Here is a 16,711-nt window from a genome sequence, read left to right on the forward strand (position 1 = left end):
GTATGGTTTACCTCCCAGAAATAGATCATGTATCTCATTTAAGGGGAAACAATTATATAACCGAACCTGTTTGACTTTTTAGGCCATTTCATAAGTTTAGACACTGTTCTCATCATTAATTGGTAATTAATTATCTCTAGATAATTCTGTATTTCTATCCATTCTTCCTGATAAGCAATTTAGAGTTTTTAGAAAGAAACTAGAACAAAGAGTTTGCACAAATGACCATATAGTACTTTGAACTGTGATTTAGATAAATCGGTGTGCAGTAGTGTTTCTTTAAAAGATTTTAGTATTTAGAAGACAGTATTGGTTAAATTGAAAAGCTTGTCTTTAGTCTGTTCTACACTGCATTGGCTTTGACATGGATGTCTTTATTTACTCTTTAAGTAAATAAAGCCTGAGATAGCAGAATGGGTCTCAGTTCTTTTTCATCGTGTGATTTGCCTTGGTGTTCCCATGACAACGTTCTCTCACTCTTTCTCTCCTTACCATTTCCGTTGACATTCACACACAGAAGCCTTCTGGATCCTTGCACAGGTCCTCCCCTCGTGGAACTACATCCACCGCGGCATCCTGATTGGAGGAAGAGAGCGGGGCAAGCGCGCGGACTGCTTTCAGTTCTGTGTCCCTGTGCCGTGGAGAAAAGCACTTGGAGTGGGCGCCGAGACACAGGGCTTCTAGCCCTTTCTTTGATTCAAGTTAGCTAAATAATGGGAAGTACCTTTATTTTGGATCTTAATTCCTTATCTGTGGTGTGAAAAGATGAGACTGTGGTGTCCTCCCTTCTAGCGCCATGATTCTAAGTTCTTACCAAATCATTTATGCCTATAGTTGTGAAAACTCAACTGAAACTACAGCTTTTGATGACAAATCTCTAAAAGTCCATCATATTTAGAAGCCACTACTGTTAGGAAACTCCCTTATTCATAAAATTAGGTCCTCCCCATGATCCAGAGGATAAATATGAACTAATATATATTTTAAAATATTTTATGCCAGTATATACCCAATTTTATTATTTCGAGTGTTAATTTTTTTTTTTTACAAAATATTGATAGTATTAGTCAAGTATTAGGTTTTGCCTGAAATATTTGAACAAAAAAACTAGATTGAGTTTTTTCTGACTATACAAAAAAGGAATTGTGTTTTGTCATTTCCCGTAGTAAAAGGAAATGAATTTGCTTAAAGGGGCTGTTCTATGTTTTCAGTCTCACGAATCAATTATTCAGCAAAGGGAGTATTGAAAATCACTTCCACTCAGGAATTAAGACCTCACTCCGCTAGTGTGTATCAGTTCCAACAGATGGCCTCAGTTTAACTTGCAAGTTTTGTACCCTTGAACAGATGTATCTTCTATCACAGATTTAGAGAGTTAGTTAGATGTCATGGCTAAATGTAATAGAAACCTTCAAGTCTACTTAATCCCAAATGAAGGGGATTCATTAGAAGGAGAACAGGTGTGTGTAGATGTAGGGTCTTGTGGACCCAAGGGCAGAGACGCAGGTGAGCCTCGGGACCAAATGGAATGAGGGCTCCCAAGCACTCAGGTCTCTCTTTTCATCTTGTCTCTCTGTTGCCCTCTGCCCTTCCCTGCAGTCTTCTATATCCACGTCCTCCACTCCCTACTCCACAGGGAGGAAGATGGTCATCTCAATTCCCAAATTTATATCTCTTCTCTTTAGAGATAATTCAGACTAGGACTAGAAATGCTTAGGCATGCTTCCCAATGCCCCTGGGAAGAGACTCTTTGGTTGGTGTGGTTTGGGTGTCCACCCAGTTTACTATGGTAGGGCCGGGGCTGGGTGCAGCTCACGAGGTATTATCAGGTCTTCCAAGAGCTCAAAGATGGCCATAACCATGTAAATCTTGGAAAGGGACAGTTTCTAGAACTTGATGGAACATGGAGAGTAGGGGAGCAGGTATGGACAGGGAACCCAATAAATGACCAACAACTTTCAGAGAGTTGTCAACCAAAATTTATAAGATAATTGCTTTGCTTAAATATCCTGAGTCCTCTCAGATTTTAGGGAAGCCAGTTTTTAGTAGTCTTTGGGAAGATCTTTAAAAACAGCCCCCCTAAACTAAGCAATATATTAGAATCAAATTATTGCCTTACATGGTTTACAAATAGATTTGCTTGCAGAATCTGCTACTGGTTATGACATGGTAAATTTTCTCTTTCAAAGATTCTTTTCTTTGTAGATCTTTAAAGATTCTGCATACTACAAGGTTTATGCAAATGCTAAGTCCTCAGGTAGAAGTGGGGTTCCATGGTAGGCAGGTTCCCATCTTGGCTTCTGCGTGTGATCACTTCAACTTTTTAACAAGTCCCTGGGACTCCTGACCCAGGACTGGAGGTCAAAACAACAACAGAAAAGTAAAGACAAGCCATGTTCTTTAACCAGTTTATACTGATTTCTTCATATAAACCATATCAACAAAAAATGAAACGTGGACAAAAGGAAGAGTGACGGCTCCTTCCAGCTGACCTTGGGCTACCGGAGGACTGCTTCTTCCGGAAGTCCACTTTCCTTCTTTCTAAAGCAATCAGCCGCTGGGGCTCTTTTTCGGCTGCTCTTTGTGTTGTGCGTATTTCCTGTGATTATTTATTTTAACTTTTGGGGATTTAACTTTCAGTTTTCAGGATGTGTGATTTTGTATTAACCTTTCAATGACCAGGTCCAGATTATGTGCCCTGGCATTATTGTAGCATTCATCACTTGAAAATTCCATCTTGTCTGCAAGAAGCTTGGTTCCTCTTCACTGAGTGGTCAGTCTGAGTATATGATGGAGTAACAATTAAGAAGTCACTCTAGGCCCTGGCCGGTTCACTCAGTGGTAGAGCATTGGCCTGGTGTGCAGGAGTTCCAGGTTCGATTCCCGACCAGGGCACACAGGAGAAGCGCCCATCTGCTTCTCCACCCCTCCCTCTCTCCTTCCTCTCTGTCTCTCTCTTCCCCTCCCGCAGCCAAGGCTCCATTGGAGCAAAGTTGGCCCGGGCGCTGAGGATGGCTCTATGGCCTCTGCCTCAGGCACTAGAATGGTTCTGGTTGCAACAGAGCAATGCCCCAGATGGGCAGAGCATCACCCCCTGGTGAGCATGCCGGGTGGATCCCAGTCGGGCACATACAGGAGTCTGTCTGACTGCCTCCTCATTTCCAGCTTCGGAAAAAAAAAAAAGAAGAAGTCTATTTGTCCTATGCCATAAGCAAAAAGATCTCAGGAGTTTTATTTGCACTCAATCTTTTTCCATAAATGATTTCAAGTGCCCCACAACTATAACATAAAAAATAAGTTAAAATAATGGTAAAGGTTACTATAGTGCTAATAAAGAATCAGTTCTAAGAAAATATAAATAAAGGTAAAGCTGAAGAAGAGATCAGGTCAAGATCAGGAAAAGAACCCAACAGAATGTGCTATAAAAGCTACAGAGCTGGTATGTTTGAAAGTCAAATTTAGCCCTGTGCTTACTAGCTGTCCAAACTTACAGAGATGTGGCTAGCTGCACAGCTCTGATCATGAGAAGGAAAGGAGAGAAGGAGGGAGGGAGGGAAGGAGGGAGGGAGGGAAGGAAGATAAGAAGGAAGGAAAGGCATTTCTTTCACATGTTCCACAGAAATTAATTCTCTTTAAAAACTGAATTTTGCTTGCCCTTTAAAATAACAATAAAAAAATAACAAGTTGGATAAAAATTTTTCTCATATGTGCCCTGACTAGGGGTCAAACCCACAACCTTGGCATATTGGGACAACACTCTAACCAACTGAGCTACCCAGCCAGGGTAAAACTTTCCTAAGGAACAGTTAATATTTACTATTTCACTGTTGCCTTAGATAGATATATATCATAATTTGATTTTCTTGATAATTTAAGTAATCATTGTAATAGTGGTATCGTTTGCTGGCAGCTTTAGATCTGTAACACTATTTGCTTCTGTACTCAATGCCTCCAAACATTCAGCAAGTTCTTTTTGCTTTTTAGTAATGCTTTTGTTTACTCTGTGTTGGCCTCTTCTTCCATGCTGCCGTCAGCATGCCTACCTTCAACATGGTGTCTACCGCAGGCCAGGACACTAGACAACAGATTTGTTTAAATTGTAAGGCAGACTTGTTAATTATGTAAAGTCAAAGTAAAAAGGGGTTAACTGGCTCATCTAGCATAAAATCTCATGAGTTTTGCCTGACCAGGCAGTGGCGCAGTGGATAAAGCGTCAAACTGGGATGCAGAAGACCCAGGTTCGAGACCCCGAGGTTGCCAGCTTGAGCACGGGCTCATCTGGTTTGAGCAAAAGCCCACCAGCTTGAACCCAAGGTCGCTGTCTCCAACAAAGGGTTGCTCGGTCTGCTAAAGGCCCGCGGTCAAGGCACATATGAGAAAGCAATCAATGAACAACTAAGGTGTTGCAACGTGCAATGAAAAACTAATGATTGATGCTTCTCATCTCTCTCCGTTCCTGTCTGTCTGTCCCTGTCTATCCCTCTCTCTGACTCACTCTCTGTCTCTGTAAAATAAATAAATAAATAAATAAATAAAATTTAAAAAAAATCTCATGAGTTTTATCATGGATCATTTTATCTTGTTCAGAGGTGATGCTTTTGCTTTCTATGACTATGGTCACGCTATGGACAAACAAATGACTTCTGGATTGATTCAGTCCATTAATATTTCTTGACCACCAGGTGTATGGCACTGTCCTAGGCAGTGGACATACAGCAGTGAATAGGACATACATTCTGGTAGGAGCAGGAAATGATAAGTAAATGAAATGTGGACATCAAACTTCAGATTGTGACAAGTGCTTAGAAGAAAATAAAACAGAAGGGAGGGATGAGGCGAGAGGCACTGAAATGAATAGTTTAGTCTGTATGAGGAGAGAAGGCATCATGGAGAAGGGGACTGAGTTGAATGAGACTTGAATGACAGGCAACAGCTATTAGTAATCAGGAGGGGAAGGTTTCTGGTAGGGTTCGCAGAAGAGTTCCATGTACCTGCGGGGTTAATAGTGAGCCTAAATCACTGGCAAAGTCAGGGCCAGAGGTAGGGCCAGATCACATAGGGTCTCGGAGTCTCAGGTAAAGAGTGTGGATTTTATTCTAAGTATAATGGGGAGCGTTTGGAGAGTTTTAAGCATGAGAGAAAACACAAAAAGTAAGTGAAGGATGGATGCATTTATGAAGTGACTTGCCCACAGTTATCCTGCAGATTAAAGGATGTAATACTGCTGCCTCCCACTTCCTAATCTTGTTGAAGAACCCTTGAGGCACATCACTTAAATCCCTCTCAACGATGGGAGCTCTGGTCCCCCCCCCCAAATCCTTTACTAGAGATGCTGAACTAAAGGTCTGATAAATTCATGAAGGAGCAAGGCAGGTGAAGGAGGGGAAACTCCAGTTACTCAAGGACTTGAATTTCTCCAAATGAAACTTAACTCTACTGATAGACACTAAAGCAGATCCTTTCAATATTTATAACCTCAAAGAGTGTGATTATTTGTAGTTACAATGTTTAGAATTTAAATCAAAAAAACTTTTTTATCATTACAAAAAGCATTACACTTAATAGGTGCTCCATAAATGTTTCTTACCTTCAAGATCACCTGTGGTAGCCTGACCAGATGGTGGTGCAGTGGGTAGAGCACTGCCCTAGGATACAGGGGGACCTAGGTTCAAAACCCCGAGGTTGTCGGCTTGAACGTGGGCTCACCAGCTTGAGCATGGGATCGCTGGCTTGATGGTGAGGTCATAGACATGACCCTATGGTCGCTGGTTTGAGCCCTAAGGTCTCTGGCTTGAAGCCTAAGGTCGCTGGCTTGGGCCCAAGGTTGCTGGCTTGAGTAAAGGGTCACTCAGTCTGCTGTAGCCCCCTGATCAAGGCACACACGAGAAAGCAATCAATGAACAACTCAGGTGCCGCAACAAAGAATTGATGCTTCTCATCTCTTTCTCTCCCTGCCTGTCTGCCTCTGTCTTTATCTCTCACAAAAAAAAGAAAAGAAAAAAAAAATTTTAAAAAGCTCACCTATGGCAAAGCCACTCTAAATGAACTTCTCTTTTATTAATTCCTTCAGTTCTTTCCTCATGCCCTCTAGTCCCTCCATTTCACGTTCTTAAGTCATTGACCTGTGACGCCGACCAGACTGCCCACTTGTCAAGCAAGGTGGTTGGTTGGCACTGTTGGAGTCGATCCAAAATGGAACAGAATTTCAAGCTATCTTTGGGATCATAAGTAGTGCTGTTTTGTGAAAATGTATTTCTGTTGTGGCTTAGATTAATGTTTAAAGAGTTCTTGGGTGGGCCCATGGCCAAAGAATTACAGTAGTATTTCTCTTTGACTGAGCTTGTTGACCTAATTTTCTAGATCTACTTTGTGAATAATGTTCCTCCAACAGTGATAACTATTCTCCTATAAAGAACCAGCTTACTTTATACTTTAAACAATTTAAAAAACAAATGTTTTCAAGTTAAGTAAATCATTCCTATGTTTCATGCCATTTAAAAAAAATGCTAATAACAAAATCCTTTCTCATCCTCCATCTGTTTTAGTAAGTGAACTTTCCCTTACAGTCCTCTGCAAACTGACCTTCTACCGCCTTTGTGTGCTGTTGTGAACCATGTGTGGCCAGTTGTTTTTGTTCATGTATTGTGTTGTTTGTAGCTTCCAAAAAGCTCTTTTGGGGAAAAAAGCATTATATAGATCCAATTAGAAGTAATTGCAGGAATTATACTATTGACTCCCTGTAAGTTACTTTAAACATTATTAAAAGGATTTATTAAATGTTTCCGTAGGTCCTTTATAAAGCACAAAATAGATGGAAGATCCTTTTTCTGCTCTCTGTAAGCTTGAAGTCTGAGGCAGGCAAGCATATATGCAAAGAAGGATTTTTAGACATATACAAGAAACATCAGCAGCATAAGGGCAAAGGTTGACCACTTTGTGTAATCATCAGAGTAGGCCTACAGCGGCGATGGCTGAATAGGAAAGCCGCTCTGGTTACTCTCTGCACATTCTAATCTGAGAAAAGTCATCATCTCTGTTCCTTTTCATTAGGGGAAGATGCCTAATGGGGATGAGCTTCAGGGGCCATGTGAGTGGAGGAAGGAAAGCTTGGTGCGTGAACAGAATGAAGAGAGGGTTTCATTTAGGGTTTCTGCCGAGTTCATGGGTGAATTACATTATTTGTTATGAAGTAACCTAATAATTATGTGGTCATATATACACAGAGTGAGTATTTTCCAAACAGAAAATTAGGATTTCTGGCTTAGAAATTTATACCTTTTATTTATTATTTATTAGAAAGAATAACATGTAATTAAAAAGCATATATTTCAGCAATAAATAAATAAATAAATAAATTGCATCATTTAATGGAAAATTTGAAATCAGATCCAGCAAATCTGGACCTAGAGTGCCATGTCTATGCATTAGAAAGTGTTTGCATCCTACTAGACCTAGAAGGGTTTTCCTTACGCTGGAAGATTTCCTTTCTCAGGTGGCAGGTGGTGATGGCAACTGAATAAAGCCACACTGTAAGGTGTTGCTAAGAGACAGCAGGAACACAGGAATGGATCCTGTAAGCTTGATCAAAGTCAGTGGATCTGAAGCTATTTCCTGGTCAGAGCATGTAGGCGGGGAGGGAGGTTGGGCTTGGGATGCTTCTTTGAATGAGGCCCCTTGTGCAAGGTCTGCAGCCTTGCCATCGCACAGGAAGGACTCTGCTCTTTGGACAGTAGATCAAAGCAGGTGATCCAGGTTGGGAGCAAGTAGAGTGTGACCCCTGAACAAAAATGAGGTTTTGTAATTTGTGACACTGTAACAATACATCAGTTCACAAAAGTAATGTTAGACAGGACAAGGGTCTCAGGGGCTGGGCAGTTCTTACCAAATGTTCTTCTTGTTAAATGTTAAAATGAAGCACAGTATTTTTGCAGACACAGTTGTAAACAAGATGAGTTTGACAGGCACCCAACTGGATAAGTGTAGCCAAGTGCAAAGAAGAAATGGACAGGTAATTAGCCAAACAGTATATGTAAGCCCTAGCTAAGCCTGGGCTGACAAGTAATTAGCCAAACAGTGTGTGTAAGCCCTAGCTAAGCCTGGGCTTTAGGAGGTAGAGTTTTGGATGTGAATCCCAGCCCCCACCCCCCCACCCCATCTCCTTCACTTGCTGCAGGTAAACAAAATTACCTAATGACAACAATGTCTCATTCTTGAATAGAGCACCCCAAACAGTGAACCCCCTTGAATTTGGTAACAGAAATGTAAAGATTGGTTTTTCTTCCGCTTTCCCTCCCAGAAAACAGGTTTGTGGGGCCTTTAGGCAACTTAGTCATAAAAACCTGCCAAAGAATTTGTCATATTAATTTCCCTCTCTTTGCAGGCTTGGGAAATTTCCCTTCTTTGCAGAAGGGAAATGTCTTCTTTTTTAATTGATATTTAGGGAGAAAGAGAGAGAGGGAGAAAGAGAGAGAGAGAGAGAAACATCAATTTGTTGTTCCACTTATTTATGCAGTCATTGGTTGTTTCTTGTATGTGCCCTGACCGAGGGTCAAACCTACAACCTGGGCGTATCAGGACAGCTCTCTAACCAATCGGCCTATGCTGAGGGGGAGAGTCTCTGTCTTAAGAAGAAATGGGTTCCTATTTATTAAGAGCATGAAAAAGAACAAACTGAGTTATTGGTGAACTATGCAGCAGTTAACAAAAGCCATCTACATGCTCAGAGAAAAAGAGCTATTTTATTATTTGTAATAACATCCCATTAAAATCTAGCTCCAAATTCCAGCCCTACTGGACTAGCCTGAAATTCAATCTCAGATGTCCTCAGGGCTCCCAGTCCACTGAAGTTGGGCCAAGGGTCAAGAAACTTCCATGATATGAGAGCACACATGAATTCCTGATCCGCTGTTCCTTCAGCACATGCCAACCTAGCCCCTGGTAGAAGAGCACAGACCTGGAGTCAGACTCCAGGTGTGAGTCCTGGCCCTGCCTGCCCCTTCCTGGCCGGGCAGCACTTACTCTCTCTGTACCTCAGTTTCCTTACCTGTGAAACAGAGGTAGATGAGTACCATCTGATAGAAAACCAGGGTTGAATGAGTTCTAATAGGTGAAGTCTTTGGACCCATGCTGGCACAGAGCATGCTGATGCTGGGGGAGCTTCCTGCTTTGGTCATCAGTTAGTTCTCCATCCTTGCTAACCTGGGCCAATCTGCCTCCCATCTTAGGCTGTGAGCTTTATAAACTGATAGCTCTGCTGATTCTGGGGTCTGGACCCCCCATGCCTTCTGGGAGAGCAACCCCTAAGAAGTATACAAGTTAGGAGGGGGGAGGGGAGGTCAAGGATCTTCTCTCTCTTCTCTATGCCTGAGTAAAGATGACGTTTTCATACCCTCCCCAGCTCCAGATATAAGACAAAAGTTGTTATTTTCTTTAATTATAAATTCTGTTATATATACCTAATATATGAATTCTGTCTGAAGTCATCATCCACTCCAGTGCAGAACTGGTGGGGCCTTGAGAAAAAGCTTAGCAATCTTCAGGAAAACAGAAGAGGGCTCTCTGTAGTTGGGAGCGGAAAGGCATGTGCCTCTGGGTCCTCAGGCAAGGTTAGAAGGTGGGAGGCAGGATTATTGAAGCCTGGAAAATCCTGGCTAGCTGTGTGCAAGTTATTTCATAAACACACCGGCCCTTCTCTTAATTTGTGTCACTCTCCCGCTTAAAACTTTCCCCAGGACACTGCCTCTGAGCAGCTCTCCAGGATTCACTTCTTACCCTTTCCAGGCTCAAGCCAACACCCTCATCTCCCTGGACACTTGGTACAGCATTTCCTAACAGAAGGGAAATGTCTTCTTTCTTAATTGATATTTAGGGAGAGAGAGAGAGAGAGAGAGAGAAACATCAATTTGTTGTTCCACTTATTTATGCATTCATTGGTTGACTCTTGTATGTGCCCTGACCGAGGGTCAAACACACAACCTTGGCATATTGGGACAACACTCTAACCAACTGAGCTACCTGGCCAGGCAGAAATGTCTTGAAGAAACTGTGTATTTTTGACACATAAGCCTCCCCAAGACACAGCAAAGGCCTTGTCTTAAAGGGAAGGAGGCTGAAAAAAAACAGGAGAAAATCCACAAGTTCACATTAATGAATTATTTTGCCACTCAAGAATTATTTAGAACAATGTACCGATGCTATATTATAGAATTGTATAGCTGAAACCTATATAATTTTATTAACCAATGCCACTCCAATAAATTCAATTTAAAAAATGATTTAGAGAGGTTTCTAATTTTTAGACCACATTCTACAAATAAAACGTCAAGACCACATCTGCCTAGACTAGGTAAAGGAGAGAGTTAGAGAAAATTTGGATTTTACAAACACATATTGATAAACCATATGGGGATATTGGGTCTCTGGATTCAATGTCCTGGATTCAAGTTGGCTTGGTTCATCCCAGTGTGTCCTCTCTTTTTGTGTTGGGAGGGACTGACAACGTTTATTTATACTTGGTTCTCTTTCACTGGAAGGCAGGATCCACATCTGCAGAGACTTGCACGTAATGGGGCATACTTTGTTGAATTTTGCAGAAGCACAGCTTCTGCCCAAGCACTTCTGTTGAGTCTGGTTGGCTGGCTACTTGGCTGGCCCCTTCTTCCAAATCTATTCCCTTTCCTTTCCCTTCCCCCATAGGAAGAATGAAGCTTTGTTCCTAAGTTATTTCAGGCAAACTAAGCCCTTGTAGAAACTGCTTCACTCAGTTTTTATAGGCCAGCAGATCCCACAGCATGTACAAGATTTATCATTCATATTAAATTGAAAAGCTCCCCTGTGTAATTCTTTCAACTGTTGTAAAGATTTAATGACATTTGCATTCAAGCCGCTAAAAGTAAATAATTATTATCATGCTGGGTGGCTATTCTTCTGTTGAGTTTAGACAGTTTTAAGCAACTTGCTTTATGTTAGCTTGACATTAAGTCAGGGTGTGTGAATAGCTCCCATCAGAACTGTGGGCTGAATGTGATGGGAACGTAGACATTTCTACAGAATTATGAAGCATAACTAGGCTTTGGGTGAGAGGACTCCAAGGACAGTGTCAGGAGATGGAAGGGGTTTTCTGGAATTCTTAGATGTTTAGACCACCACTTGAGAAAGAAGCAAAGGTGCCTGGGAGGAAGGCCCCAGCCTTGTTCTCATCGTCACAGCGAGGCCAGCTCCAGATGTCACCACACCAGGCACTTGGCCCGCCTTTCATGCCAGCTCCTTGTCCGAAGCCCACTTGATATGAGGAAGAAAGATTACAGTGCGAATTAAAGACTGAGCCTGACTCTATTTAAAAGGAAGACCCTGACCTTAGCTTCAACTCTGCTGTTACTAAGTAGCCCACGGGGCCACCCACTCTCCTTGGGTGCTCTGGGGGTGTGGCAAGTATCCCCCCTTATGGAGGCTGCAGAGGGGACAAAATCAGGGGACTGGCAGTCAGCCCCGTGGTCCCAAAGCACGCTCCTGAAACATGGCCAGATGAACTGAATTGAACCTCTGGTCGCTTGGAAGATCATTATCTTGTACATCATTAACAGAAAGCATTTCCCACCTGCCTAACTGCCGGAGGGACTCTCCCCGTCCTCCAGGTGTTCCGTGTTGGAGAGCTGGAGGGAGACGTCTGCAGCCGGCACAGAGGACAGAATGCAGAGGCAGATGCCGGGAATAGTTCCTCAAGCCGGCCAGGAAACAGGGCTGCGTCGGCTGAGCCCAGCAGTCACCCAGTTGGCTCCAGTGGGGGACATGAGTCATGCAGAGCCAACTGCTGTGGGTCCCTCTGGAACAGCCCCTGCCTGTCTCACCCGGCCCTACTGTGGGTCACCTCAGGTCATGAAGCAACAGTGCTTGCTGCTGGCTCATGAAACCCAAGGGAAACCTCTGCCTGGACCTCCCTACTGTAGTCCCACCTTCCAGTTCGAGCTGCCCGTTTTTGTGGGATTTCCTATCCTTTCACAGGCTCTTTGAGGTACGCTCAGGAAAGTTACGATCCAGACTTTGAAGCCATAGATCACAGGGGCAGAGTCCTCGGGCTTTTCTCGTGCCCTTTGGGTAGGAGGTGTCCGGAGAGGGCGGGGCCTCGCGGTGCACTGACAGCTTTCGCTTTCCTTCTCTCTGAAATGAAGCTTTGGATGCGAGGACTCTGGAGTTTCTCCCAACTCTTATATTCTGTGGTCCGCTGAGATAGAATAATACTTATGAACACACTGTAAAGCCGAAGAGGGTTGGTGTGGGGCAGCTGCGTTAGGCTTGCTCGTGGGGTTACCAGCTGCAAGCACTCTGCTTGATTGGTGCGTGAGTGCGTGGCAGTGCCACGTGTGTGTGGCCTCTGTAGGCCTGTGGGGGATTGTGGATGCATGGCTTGTCTGCCCACCACTGTGAGGGACCATTTTGCTGTTTGTATGCCTGAGAGGTGGCTTCCCCTGCCTGTGTGCTTGTCCACCATTATGAGACTATTAAAAGGAATGGCCCAACCCTTTCCTGCTCCACGGTTTTTCTACCGTCTGCCCAAATCCAATGTGAACCTGCCTGGCCTCGGCCACCGGCATTACAGTAAGGAAACCTTAGGTAAGCACTACGGTAATTATTATTAATAGGTTTTCCTCTGACTGATATCACAAACGAAGGCGGAGTACAATATCAACTTCTCTCGATTCATAGTTCCTGGAAATTGACCGATTTTAAAATATGATAATTATGTATATGTTCAAAAAAGTCATCTGTCTTACAGCATCAGCAATTAACTTTCACTCATTTAACAAATATACATTTTTAGGCTCAGTGCTAAACACTAGCATTATAAAAAAAAAAAGACTTTTTTTTGAAGCGTGTATAATCTACCTAAAAAAATCAACATTGAATAAGCAATTAAAAGTATAATGAGTTTTGCAAGGAAGGTCAAGATGCTACAGAACTGTGTAACGGGGTACCTAGCCTGGCTTTAAATGGGTAGGAAATGCTTCCCGTCAGGAGTGACTATCCAGGTTAAGAACAGCTAACACTTATGGAGCAACTATCTGTCATCATTATGTGCATTATTTATTTATTTATTTTTTAATTTATTTGTTTCATGCCCTAGGCATGAAACAGCTCTGGCCACCAATACAGGCATCGAGCTAGGATGAACTAGGGCTGAACACCTGCTTTGCCCCTGACTGATATAAGAACAGCACCGCCAATCAGGTGCCTCCTTGCCCATTGCCAGGGGCTTATGTGCATTATTTTATTTACTCTTCACATGAACTGCATCAGGTAGGGTCTATTACTGTTTCTATTTACAGACGAGAGAAATCAAGCACAAGAGGAGAGAAACACGACCATCGGAGAGGACACCTGGATCTGAGCGTGGGGAGCTGTTCCCCTGGCTCCCCACGGACTGGGGTAGCGGGGAAGCTGAACAAGCCCTCAGACCAAGTCGGGTCAGACCCTGCTGGGCTCGATGTTCTGTGTGAAATTACGCTGGAGCAAAGCATCAGCTGGTCACACATGCACTTGGAAGGGAGTTCTCTTGTCCCTATGTCCCTTAAGGTAGTAGTGTGTTTGCGAAAGCAAAACCAGCTGCTTTCTAAGTCAGAAAAGAGGGAGGCAGATAGTTTATATGCAGTCAGAGGTATTAGGGTTTGTGAGAAGTAAATTTCCTCAAAATGAATCTACCTGTGGTCTGTCTAGTAAGCCTTGAATAATAAAATTCTGTAATGATTTTAATGAAAGTTTACCTTGTATCTATCAGGTGGCAAACATAATGGGTGTTCACTGTTTTAATAGTAGACTAATCTAATCCTAGCTAGTCACAAAGGCATGGATTCTAACAAGTTCTTTTTCTCAATCCTTGGAATTACATGTTTAGAGAAAATGTAGGGAAAATAAGGAAATATTATAATGGTGGAAGGGAGGAATTTTATTCATGACATTTTAAGCAGGGCTCTAAAAGGTTTAACTTGCACATTTCTTAGCTAGGGAGTGACATAACGTTTGGAGATGGGTTTCCTGGGCAGCACTTAGATTCTCTCAGTATTATTAGAATGTTTCCACCTCAACTTAAAAGAAGCAATTTAAGCATGCCCCTGTGCACACAATCCTTTGTCTGGCTGTACACCAGAAGCATCTTTAATTATTAGGAATCGCATGCTAGTCAAGCTTAATGGACTAGAATTCAGCCGTCTGAAGTTTTCAATTAACTTGAATTTATTTTTGTATTGGATCTAAGGTTTATGCGAAATTGCTGGATTATGAAGCATTTTCGAAAAACCCAACTCATGTATTTTAAGACAAAGGACTGCCATGCCAACTGTGCGCCTCAGGCCAGGATTCTGCGCACTTCAGTTCTGCTACACTTGGGGCTAAAATAATAAGCTTGGAACTGAGATGGACCTGGCTGAGTGTCCTTGTTACACTCATGATGTGTCTTCAGGCAAGTTATTAAATTTCTTGGTAGCTCAGTTCATTCGTCTGCACAAAGGGGATACTAATAATGCCTGTCCCGCTGAAATGTGAAAATAATCAAAAGGGCTTGTACAAGTAAAGCAGAACACCAGCTCATGACAGGTGTTCAGGAAACGAAAATCATTTAAAATCAAGGTTTAGCCTGCCCCACCACAATATTACCAATAATCAAACATGACATTGCGTTTGGTATTCTGTACTAGCTGACAGGAAATTATGACTTCATTTTTTCAAAAGTTATTTTTAACAATGACAGTTAAAATTAAGTTTTCTTGTGAATCCTTGGCAAACTCCAATCAAAATTAGCTAACTGGAATGATCGGCTTAGAAAATATTCAGGTTAATAAAAACTCAATTTTTCTTTTATTCAGGCTATACTGTTTTATCTACAAAGAAATAGGAAAACCTTTCAGTCAACAGAAGCGCCAACTTTGATTTCAGCAAAGTTTAAATAAACTGCTAGATAGAAAACAGTGTTGTTTTTCTCCTGCCCTTTTAGATAAATTCTGAATTCTTCAAATCTCACTGTTTCACATATGCTTTCTAATTAATTTCTTTATTGTGCTTTTTGGTGAATACCATTTAGCACTTTCACTTTTGCATGGCTAATTTTTTTTGGCCTGGTTTTGAATTTATTTATTTATTTATTTATTTATTCATTTAGCATTTGGAGCAAAACAGATTGAATCAAATAAATAGAACTGCAAAAAACTAATTTTTCAAATGTGGGCCATAGCGTATGTATATAGTAACATATATGTGAATATATACACTAGTCTATCTAGTTGGTCAATATGAATTTTGATGTAATATTTTCCAAAAATATAGGCTTTAGGTACTAACACAATTTTTATTATGTCTATTTTAAAACTTATATATTTTAATATTTATATATACCTTCTACTTATAGAAAATGATACTAGTTTGCCATTTATTTCTCATTTATAATTCTAAAGATTCCTTTATAAATTATTTAAGTAAAACATAGTAGGAATTGAACAGATGGTATTCATATGCAACAAAAGTCGGGCAGAGGATGTGCGGGGTGAAGCCGAAGAAACAGGGGTACACTGCTGCTTGTCCTGCATGACTCGGCAAGTCACCTTACTTTTCTAAGCCTTGGTTTCCTCATCTACAAAATGAGCAATGGACCTGATGATCAGCCATAGGCTGTAAGCATCCTCAACTTACAGACCCCATTTGACTCTTCTTTCTCTCCCAACCCCTAACACAGCGAGAAGATCACCACAGCGAGGCTCAGTGTATGACTATAGGATTCAATCAGTTAACTGATATCCCTCCAGTTTGATCACTCTAGGGTCCCTTAAGTCTACAATAATTAGCATTTTTTCTTTTTAAAAAAATATTTATTGAGCTTTAGTGAGAGGAAAGGAGACAGTCAGAGAGAAAAAAAATCAACTGTTGGACTTATTCCACTTATTCATGTCATTATTGGTTGCCTCTTGTATGTGTCCTGACCGGGAATTGAACCCACATGTGGGGATGATGCTCTAACCCAGGGGTCGGGAACCATTTTGGCTGAGAGAGCCATGAACGCCACATATTTTAAAACGTAATTCTGTGAGAGCCATACAACGACCCGTGTACATTACGCATTGTCCAATAAAAATTTGGTGTTGTCCCGGAGGACAGCTGTGATTGGCTCCAGCCACTCGCAACCATGAACATAAGCGGTAGGAAATGAATGATTGTAATACATGAGAATGTTTTATATTTTTAACATTTTTTTTTTATTAAAGATTTGTCTGTGAGCCAGATGCAGCCATCAAAAGAGCCACATCTGGCTCGTGAGCCATAGGTTCCCGACCTCTGCTCTAACCAGCTGAGCTACGGGGCCATGGAATTAGCCTTCTCATCAGTTGCATACTTATAGAGATACATTGTGTAGCTACAAGCTTGAATATTTGAACAATCCATTGAGTTCATTTGTGCCCTGAACCTGTGAGGTGCAATGAAGGAAATGAGAGAAGTACCAGAGGTGGTGAATGTCCCCAGGAGTTTACAGGTCCCTCAGGAAGTCACTTAAACAGCAAGTTAGGTATTTACACAAACAAATAATTGGGTGTAGAGAGTTTTACCCAGGATGGGCAGAGGGAAGTTGTCAATAAGGTTTGGGGAGAAGATGGGATGTGACCTTGAAGGAAGAAGAGTATAAAATAAGATGTAAGAACTTTCTAAGCTGGGTTAGCATGTGTGTAATGTCTGC

The 16,711-nt window shown here is 41.9% G+C and overlaps 1 protein-coding gene and 1 non-coding gene across 4 annotated transcripts in view; one reads left to right on the plus strand and one right to left on the minus strand.

The window, feature by feature from the left end:
* The window catches only part of PSD3 (pleckstrin and Sec7 domain containing 3), a 619,599-nt gene that overhangs the window by 118,518 nt on the left and 484,370 nt on the right, over positions 1-16,711 (plus strand). The gene's annotated exons all lie outside the window — the stretch shown is intronic.
* On the minus strand, positions 13,108-13,251 carry LOC136309849 (small nucleolar RNA SNORA48). Its single transcript, XR_010726480.1, has one exon. It is a non-coding gene; the product is annotated as a small nucleolar RNA SNORA48 (small nucleolar RNA).

This window comes from Saccopteryx bilineata, chromosome 6 (assembly GCF_036850765.1).
Source record: "Saccopteryx bilineata isolate mSacBil1 chromosome 6, mSacBil1_pri_phased_curated, whole genome shotgun sequence".
Classification (NCBI taxonomy): Eukaryota; Metazoa; Chordata; class Mammalia; order Chiroptera; family Emballonuridae; genus Saccopteryx; species Saccopteryx bilineata.